The sequence below is a fragment of the Homalodisca vitripennis genome, chromosome 4 (assembly GCF_021130785.1).
Source record: "Homalodisca vitripennis isolate AUS2020 chromosome 4, UT_GWSS_2.1, whole genome shotgun sequence".
In the NCBI taxonomy this organism is placed as follows: domain Eukaryota; kingdom Metazoa; phylum Arthropoda; class Insecta; order Hemiptera; family Cicadellidae; genus Homalodisca; species Homalodisca vitripennis.
Genome location: NC_060210.1, coordinates 107102547 through 107110867, shown reverse-complemented (window position 1 = coordinate 107110867; position 8321 = coordinate 107102547). Strand labels below are relative to the sequence as shown.

General features: G+C 34.0%; 1 long non-coding RNA gene across 2 annotated transcripts in view; it reads left to right on the top strand.

The window, feature by feature from the left end:
• Positions 1-203: 203 nt before the first annotated feature.
• LOC124359918 overlaps positions 204-8321 on the top strand; it is a 42242-nt gene continuing 34124 nt past the window's right edge. For both annotated transcript variants that reach the window (XR_006922195.1, XR_006922196.1), the window contains exons 1-2: positions 204-378; positions 558-624. This is a non-coding gene — a long non-coding RNA (uncharacterized LOC124359918). The remainder of the gene's footprint in view (positions 379-557; positions 625-8321) is intronic.

The window sequence follows — 8321 nt, the reverse complement described above, 5'->3', positions numbered from 1 at the left end:
TTTCAGCCTGTAATATTACTTATACTCAATGGAAGGAGACCAGTACCGTAAGTATTTGGGACGGTCAGGTGTAAATTTAATGCCATTCTGAAACTACATTTATGGTCAAATTTCTAAACTGTAATAACACTCTGTTTTAATTAATTACAGGATTCGTGTCATTTTTGTGATTCGAGAGTTTTGTTCTGATTATTTTCAGGTGGCCTCGGTCCTGCGTTGACTCGACGTCCTCTCTGTGACACAATCACGTAACACGTCTCCACGTGTGTTGCAAAACACGCAAAGTATGAATGTTGGTTGAATGAGAGTGTGAAAGGGCGCGTGCGTGTAGAACTACACATAACTCCAACATATATTTCTGCACTACACAACATTAAGGTATACTAGATTTATCTGCTTATTATTAGACTTAAAGTTTACGTATTTGTTTCCTGAATCTACTTAATTTTTATAATATCTATTTTTATTAAGGTATATTTCTGTAATTATATTAGTTTTGGAACTGTTCGGTTTAACATGATATATTATTATATGCTTGTATTTTCTGATTTTTACAGGGTGATGCGGGCTATGCGGCAGGAGGTCGCCCCACCTACACTAATACACACACTACACATACACTAGGTAATGTATTGTTCTATTTAAAAATACTATAATCAGTTTGGCTACAATTGTTGTTTCAGAATGGCACACTAATATTAATCAGTTTAGTGTACGTTTATACGAGAATAGTTCATAACGTTATTATAATTAAAATTACTCATAACTGTAGAAATGAATTAGTTAAGTATAGTGTAATATAAGTGTGATTCTTAACCACAAATGGATAGCTTAATACTTCTTACTTCACTTATAATAAAACCCGTTTGGTTTATTGTCATTCCGTATTAACTTAGTACATAAGAAAGTAATGTAAAACTGCAGTGATTCAGTTTGAATATTTTTCAATTCATATGTTAAAATCGTTGTTTGAGTATAATTATTTGTATTTGTACAGTTTCAAACATGTTGTTATCTACAGTTTAACATGTGCACCACCTGAGTCTTCAGTAGCACATTTTATCTCATTTTAAATTTATATTGCAATTATTTGTATTTGTACAGTTTCAAACATGTTGTTATCTACAGGTTTAACATGTGCACCACCTGAGTCTTCAGTAGCACATTTTATCTCATTTTAAATTTATATTGCAATTATTTGTATTTGTACAGTTTCAAACATGTTGTTATCTACATTTAACATGTGCACCACCTGAGTCTTCAGTAGCACATTTTATCTCATTTTAAATTTATATTGCAATTATTTGTATTTGTACAGTTTCAAACATGTTGTTATCTACAGGTTTAACATGTGCACCACCTGAGTCTTCAGTAGCACATTTTTATCTCATTTTAAATTTATATTGCAATTATTTGTATTTGTACAGTTTCAAACATGTTGTTATCTACAGGTTTAACATGTGCACCACCTGAGTCTTCAGTAGCACATTTTATCTCATTTTAAATTTATATTGCAATTATTTGTATTTGTACAGTTTCAAACATGTTGTTATCTACAGGTTTAACATGTGCACCACCTGAGTCTTCAGTAGCACATTTTATCTCATTTTAAATTTATATTGCAATTATTTGATTCAAGGGCTTTATAAATATTATTAGCACTAATTAACATCGCTGAAATTTACAAACATAAAATTACTTTCTAGGACCACTTTGCTTTTGTTACTTGATATATTTAAAAAATTCTAATATACACTTATGTAATAAAAACAAATTAAACCCATATATTGTAATTTTTGCCAAATTTCAACCCAGTCGTAATGTCTAAACTTGTATTTACACAATGTCACTCACGAGCTTAGGTTTTAGACCATGTATATAGTTTATTCTTCCAAAATTTGAACGGTCACTGAGTCGAAACCTGACGAGATCACAAAACATAAAAGGGTATGTATAGAAAAAAAAAGATTCAATTACAATATATGCATACATGAGATTTCTCGCTATTTGAAAACACTTACGTAACAATGTTTTAAAACGGTTTAATCAGGATCTAATTACAAATACGATAGTGATTTAGCTCACGTTATATTGCTTATGCCCATTTATATTCAATCAGGAAGGCGATTTTAATAAATAATGCTTCTATGAAATATATATTTAACTGGAAATTGTAATAAAAAAGAATAATATTTAAACTAATGGACATGTTTTCCCTTTGTATAACAGTACTTTCTGAATACTGAGCTTATGATTGCGAGATTTTTAACGAAATAAGAGGACAAGATAAATAAGTAATGTTTAGTCACGATATCATATTTCTTAAGTATCCTTTACAATGGTTGTAAAGTCCCAAAACATCCTTCACTGGTAAGTATGTCCATATGGAATACTCTCTCAGGCTACATTAAAGAAATAGAATTCCAACCTCGGTACATATCAGCTTTATAAATGGCCTATCCATGCTAGGTGTTAGGGTTGGAGAAACGGTTTAAGGTCAATGACGACTGTGTTTAATAATATGGTGTGGGGTTGGTAAAGTCTCAAAACATCCTTCACTGGTAAGTATGTCCATATGGATTACTCCTCTCAGGCTACATTAAAGAAATAGAATTCCAACCTCGGTACATATCAGCTTTATAAAGGCTTGCTAGGTTGGAGAAACGGTTTAAGGTCAAATGACACTGTGGTTGAATATATGGGTGTGCTATAGGGTTGTAAAGTCTCAAAACATCCTTCACTGGTAAGTATGTCCATATGGAATACTCTCTCAGGATACATTAAAGAAATAGAATTCCAACTCGGTACATATCAGCTTTATAAAGCTTGCTAGGGTTGGAGAAACTGTTAAGGTCAATGACACTGTGTTGAATATATGGTGTGGGGTTGTAAAGTCTCAAAACATCCTTCACTGGTAAGTATGTCCATATGGAATACTCTCTCAGGCTACATTAAAGAAATAGAATTCCAACCTCGGTACAATATCAGCTTTATAAAGGCTTCTTGCTAGGGTTGGAGAAGCGGTTAAGGTCAATGATACTGTGTTGAATATAATGGTGTGGGGTTGTAAAGTCTCAAACATCCTTCACTGGTAAGTATAGTCCATATGGGAATACTCTCTCAGGCTACACATTAAAGAAATAGAATTCCAACCGACGGACATATCAGCTTTTATAAAGGCTTGCTTGGGTTGGAGAGAAGCGGTTTAAGGTCAATGATACTGTGTTTGAATATATGGTGTGGGGTTGTAAAGTCAGATAAAACAATCCTTATACTGGTAAGTATGTCCATATGGAATACTCTCTCAGGCAACATTAAAGAAATAGAATTTCCAACCTCGGTACATATCAGCTTTATAAAGGCTTGCTAGGGTTGGAGAAACGGTTAAGGTCAATGACACTTTTTCTGTGTTGAATATATGGTGTGGGTTTTGTAAGGAGTCTCTAAAACATCCTTCACTGGTAAGTATGTCCATATGGAATACTCTCTCAGGCTACATTAAAGAAATAGATTCCAACTCGGGTACATATCAGCTTTATAAAGGCTTGCTAGGGTTGGAGAAACGGTTAAGGTCAATGACACTGTGTTGAATATATGGTGTGGGGTTGTAAAGTCTCAAACATCCTTCACTGGTAAGTATGTCCATATGGAATACTCTCTCAGGCTACATTAATGAAATAGAATTCCAACCTCGTACATATCAGCTTTATAAAGGCTTGCTAGGGTTGGAGAAGCGGTTCAAGGTCAATGATACTGTGTTGAATATATGGTGTGGGGTTGTAAAGTCTCAAAACATCACTTCACTGGTAAGTGTATGTCCATATGGAATACACTCTCAGGTCTACATTAAAGAAATAGAATTCCAACCTCGGTACATATCAGCTTTATAAAGGCTTGCTAGGGTTGGAGAAACGGATAAGGTCAAATGACGCTGGTGTTGAATATATGGTGTGGGGTTGTAAAGTCTCAAGACATCCTTCACTGGTAAGTATGTCCATATGGAATACTCTCTCCAGGCTACATTAAAGATATAGTAATTTCAACCTCGGTACATATCAGCTTTATATAAAGGCTTGCTAGGTTTGAGAAGCGGTTAAGGTCAATGATACTAGTGTTGAATATAAGTATGGTGTGGGGTTGTAAAGTCTCAAAACATCCCTTCACTGGTAAGTATGTCCCATATGGAATACTCTCCTCTCAGGCAACATTATAAATAAATAGAATTCCAACCTCGGTAAATAATCAAGCTTTATAAAGGCTTGCTAGGGTTGGAGAAACGAGTTAAGGTCAATGACACTGTGTTTTTTTTTAATTTTTTTCGAATATATGGTGTGGGGTTGTTAAAGTCTCAAAACATCCTTCACTGGTAAGTTATGTCCATATGGAATACTTCTCCGTCAGTCTACATTTAAAGAAATAGAATTCCAACACTCGGTACATAACAGCTTTAAGCTTTTAAAGGCCCCCTTTTTTTATTTTTCTTAGGGTTGGAGAAACGTTAAGGTTCAATGATATCTGTGTTGAATATATGGTGTGGGGGGTTGTAAATTCTCAAAACATCCTTCACTGGTAAGTATGTTCATATGGAATACTCTCTCAGCTACATTAAAGAAATAGAATTTCAACCTCAGGTACATATCAGCTTTAATAAAGGCTTGCTAGGGGTTGGAGAAACGGTTAAGGTCAATGACGCTGTGTTGAATATATGGTGTGGGGTTGTAAAGTGTCTCAAAACATCCTTCACTGGTAAGTATTCCATATGGAATACTCTCTCAGGCTACATTAAAGAAATTGAATTTCAACCTCGGGTACATATCAGCTTTATAAAGGCTGCTAGGGTTGTAGAAGCGGTTAAGGTCAATGACGCTGTGTTGAATATATGGTGTGGGGTTGTAAAGTCTCAAAACATCCTTCACTGGTAAAGTATGTCCATGTGGATATACTCTCTCAGGCTACATTAAAGAAATAGAATTCCAACCTCGGTACATATCAGCTTTATAAAGGCTTGCTAGGGTTGGAGAAGCGGTTTAAGTTCAATGATACTGTGTTGAATATATGGTGTGGGGTTGTAAAGTCTCAAAACATCCTTCACTTGTAAGTATGTCCATATGGAATACTCTTCTCAGAGGCTACATTAAAGAAATACGCATTATCAACCTCGGTACATATCAGCTTTATAAAGGCTTGCTAGGGTTGGAGAAGCGTTAAGGTCCAATGATACTGTGTTGAATATAAGTATGGTGTGGGGTTTGTGTTTGTTGTAAAGTCCTCAAAACATCCTTCACTGGTTAAGTATGTCCATATGGAATACTCTCTCAGCAACATTAAATAAATAGAATTCCAACCTCGGTACATATCACTTTATAAAGGCTTGCTAGGGTTGGAGAAACGGTTAAGGGTCAAATGACACTGTGGTTGAAGATATATGGTGTGGGGTTGTAAAGTCTCAAAACATCCATCACTGGTAAGTATGTCCATATGGAATACTCTCTCAGGCTACATTAAAGAATAGAATTCCAACCTCGGGTACATATCAGCTTTATAAAGGCTTCTTAGGGTTGGAGAAAACGGTTAAGGTCAATGATACTGTGTTGAATATATGGTGTGGGGTTGTAAAGTCACAAACATCCTTCACTGGTAAGTATGTCCCATATGGAATACTCTCTCAGGCTACATTAAAGAATGTATAGAATTTTTCAATACTCGGTACATATCAGCTTTATAAAGGCTTGCTAGGGTTGGAGAAAAGAAACGGTTTTAAGGTCCAATGAAACGCTGTGTTTGAATATATGGTGTGGGGTTGTAAAAGTCTCACAAAACATCATTTCGCACTGGTAAGTATGTCCATATGGAATACTCTCTCAGGCTACATTAAAGAAATAGAATTTCAACCTCGGTACATATCAGCTTTATAAAGGCTTGCTAGGGTTGGAGAAGCGGTTAAGGTCAATGACGCTGTGTTGAATATAATTATGGTGTGGGGTTGTCTGTATTTATATATAACATAGTAAAATAAGTTTTTTAAGCACTATTATTATGCAGCGCCAGATAGAAAGTAGCCTAAACTACATAAACATTTTCTTTTAATATAAAAACTATTTCAAATGTTTGACTTTTCGCGTTGTTAAAAATTTACTAATGTTTCATGATTTTTCAAATTAGAAAATGAAGTAAAGAAAATTACGTTACTCCATATTTCATGATATGGTATGTTATAAACATCATAGAAGAAATAATTAGTGTGCTAGGCCTTAAGGAGACTGACAGCAGAATGTACTGTCAAAGCACAGACATTTTGTAACACCCTGTACATACAAAAACATATTATTGAGTTTTTGGCGCCAAAACGCTCACGGTGAGGTATTACCAAAACGTTAACGCTAAAATTTAAAATGAGGTATATGACCTTTGTTCCCGCTTGAACACTTTATAAAAATGACCCTTATCCTCCAAAAGTGCCATTTTGGGCAGTGTTACCGATTTGAAAATAGTTCTGAATTCTTTAGGTTCAGAAATGGGGATACCCGTTTAAACGATCTATGCAGCTGATTTTTTGGCTGCTATAAATACTCCACAGGTGGTCCGAAACACCGTGTGTATAAAAAAAAAAATAAATTCATGGAGTGAAATTAAATATATATATATCATCAATTCACTAACTAGTGGTTGTGAGCAACACAATTTAATACATTAATTTTTAAAACCAAACTAATATATTTGTTTCGGAATAAGATTATTTAGACCTTATATTTAAAATGTATGTAAATTATGTTGTCTAATACCGTGAATCTGTTAATTTGCAATCTTATTCTATTGTACAGTAGAATAATTATCATGTTTAACCTGGAGAGTTAGTTGTTGGTAAAGCCAAGGTATTCCTAAACCGTGAAGCTAGCAATCACTAAAAAAAGAAAATGTGTTATATTTGGTTGCGAGCCTCTACACTCTGGGCAGAGTGATTCTCCCTGGCCCCAGACAAACTTAATTGTTTAGTTCAAATTCAGCGTTACTGTAACAGTTTCAGGTCTACCACATTTCCTCTGATTGTCTGGACGACCTTAACTACCGAAACTCCAAAATCCTTAAAATTAAGTATAAGACGCTTGTACACATCTTAATCCGTACTTTCCCCTACCGGCTACTTAAATTGAAATAATCTGATCGTGATAAAAACGGTTGCCGTGTACTCATCGCAATTACTAGTTGAAAGACAATCTACTCAGTAGTTGCATACGTTTTCATGAATACAAAGTGACATTTACAAAAAAAAAAAAACACTTTCATAATAATTCGTAATTTATATCATTTGTTTGAAATTATAAGCGAGAGAATAGTACGATTTGCAAAGTTACGATTGAACACTCGGATGATAAACAGACAGTAATTTGGTGTTTACACTCCCGTAATGGCAACGAGTAGGTCTTTATAAGGTTTAGTCTTGCGTTTATTTGCTTCTTCTTGGTTGCTGACCTCTCAACGTTCTTCGTCTCATTTGATGAGAACTTTCGAGGAAATTTCATGAAAGTGACATGAAACGGGTAAGTATAAGTCATCCTAACGTAAATCATTATAGGTAAAGCTCAATTTCATTACAGAATGATCGCTTTTTTATCTCCAGTAAGTACAAGTAGCGAGTAATTGTGTCATATTCGTAAAAATATTAAATCAATATAAAGCTGGGGGTTATTCATGTCTTTACTTTTCCTGACCAATAGAAACAACGTTAATATGAATACTGATCAAAACTGCATGAACACTAGCTAAAAGACTCCACCGATCCTCGAATATTTCGTTGATCAAGTTCCACTCAATTATGTGGTTCGCCGGCACGACAGCTAACTCTGAAAGCTCTGCTCTTTTTAAAAGTGTAATATTTATACAATTTAAGTTAAACCCATAGTTCTTTAATTTATCTTTGAATTATAGTTTCTAAAATTCAATCAAATTTAAAACATTGCAATTTGAACATTGCATTGGAATTGCAATTTTTAAACTTTATCCGCATAAATTCGAGTTTAGTACAATAGTTCTGTTATTTATTTACAAAATCTAAACAATCCTTTATTAACTCATTAATTAACATTTTAGCATTAAGTAAATATAGTTAAGTATGTTATGAAGTTTTCAGTTCCTTAAATAATTTTTCACTGGAATGGAATTAATATAAGTTTACACAAAGTTTAACCATAGGATTCGTTGAACTATTACGAACTCTATTAATTTAAAAAAATTTAATAATTAATAATTTGTGAAACTGGACAAAATAATAAGTTAAATAAGTATATAATTTTTTCCAATATCGATTCATGTCCAGGCTCGGG